The sequence below is a fragment of the Sciurus carolinensis genome, chromosome 1 (genome assembly GCF_902686445.1).
Source record: "Sciurus carolinensis chromosome 1, mSciCar1.2, whole genome shotgun sequence".
Taxonomy (NCBI): domain Eukaryota; kingdom Metazoa; phylum Chordata; class Mammalia; order Rodentia; family Sciuridae; genus Sciurus; species Sciurus carolinensis.
This window is the reverse complement of record NC_062213.1, coordinates 62,425,265-62,426,996: the sequence shown is the minus strand read 5'-3', so window position 1 is coordinate 62,426,996 and position 1,732 is coordinate 62,425,265. Positions and strand designations below refer to the sequence as shown.

The 1,732-nt window shown below is 43.1% G+C and overlaps 1 non-coding gene across 1 annotated transcript; it reads right to left on the bottom strand.

Annotated features, from left to right (window-relative positions):
- Window positions 1-1,337: 1,337 nt before the first annotated feature.
- Window positions 1,338-1,441, bottom strand: LOC124968218 (U6 spliceosomal RNA). Its single transcript, XR_007105649.1, has one exon. It is a non-coding gene; the product is annotated as a U6 spliceosomal RNA (small nuclear RNA).
- Between the last annotated feature and the right edge of the window lie 291 nt (window positions 1,442-1,732).

Genomic DNA, 1,732 nt, shown 5'->3' with positions numbered 1-1,732 from the left:
GGTTAGGATCTTGCACAGAGTCCTCTATAACAACTGATTTCTCACTTTTAACTTCTTAACAGTTAATAGGAGGTGAGTTTATTTGCTCTAGTTTGGATGTTGAATGTCCCTTAAAGGCTTGGTCTCCAGGGTGGTGCCACAGGAAGGTGCTGGGATTTTCAGGAGGTGGGGCCTTATAGGAGGTGCTAGGGTCATTGGGATATGCCCTTGAAGGGGACTATGGAACTCTGGTCTCTTCTTCTTTTGCTTCTTGGCCATGATTTGAGCAGTTTGCTCCACCACACACTTCCTGCTATTGCCATCAGGCACCAGAGGTCTAAAAGGAGTGGATCTGACCATGAACTGGAACCTCGGAAACCATAAGCCATAATAAACCTTTTCTCTTTATAAGTTAAATATCTTAGGTATTTTGTCATAGTTACAGAATATTGACTACAGTATTCATGACTCATAATTTTAGTCAGTTTTGTTTTGTTTTGTTTTGTTTTGTCACTTTGGCCAAAATCCTGACAAGAACAACGTAGACGAGACAAGTTTATTTTAGGCTCACAGTTTCAGAGGTCTTACTCCATAAATGGCCAACTGCATTGCCCTAGGCCCAATGTGAGATAGCACATCATGGGGAAAAAGACCCAGCAGAAGAAAGTTTCTCAGTTTGTGGCAGGGTCAGGAATCAGAGAGAGAGAGGGAGAGAGAGAGAGAGAGAGGGAAGGAGAAGGAGAGTTTTCTAAGGAAGGGGAATGGGCTGCTGTAGGAAGAACATCCCTTCTAGGCATCCCTTCTAGGACAGGTCCCAGTGACCCACCTCCTCCAGCCACACCTCACCTGTCTACAGTTTCCACTCAGTCCATTTAAACTAGGATGGACTGACTAGGTTACAGCTCTCCTAATTTAATCATTCCACCTCTGAATATCCCTGCATTAACAGGAACTTTTGGGGGATACTTCATATCCAAACTAACACTCATGTTGTTCCAACCAAATCTGTCTCCCAAAATGTGCAGAACCAAGACCTTTCAGAATTTTAAACCTGAGAATTTTAAAGCTGAAGCACTCATTTTATCCTTCATGTCCTTTTTTTATTCTTGTCACTCTGGCCAAAATCCTGACTCACGCATGCCAGGCAGGTGTTCTACCACTGAGCCACATCCTCAGCCTTCCACCATGTACTTTTTTTTTTTTAGAGACCTCTCCCTGACTGGCTTTTTTTTTTTTTTTTTAAATTGTAAACAAATGGGATACATGTTGTTTCTCTGTTTGTACATGGAGTAAAGGCGTACCATTTGTGTAATCATAAATTTACATAGGGTAATGTTGTTTGATTCATTCTGTTATTTAAAAATATGGAACGCTTCACGAATTTGCGTGTCATCCTTGCGCAGGGGCCCTGCTAATCTCTGTATCGTTCCAATTTTAGTATATATGCTGCCGAAGCGAGCACTCCACCATGTACTTTTATGGTAAAGAAGCTGAGATGAGAGAAATGATCTGATTAGCAGAATACAAACAGAATCCAACCTCCCTCCCCTAACATTTGGTTAACACTGGGGATTGAACCCAGGTGTGCTCTGCCACCGAGCTGCATTCCCAGACCTTTTTATTTCATGGTGAGACAGGCTGGCCAAGCTGGCCTTGAACTTGAGATCCTCCTGTCTCACCCTCCCAAACTGCTGGGATTACAGGCGTGAGTCACCACACCAGGCTCCTAAAGGTTTTGCTTTTAGTGTTTCCC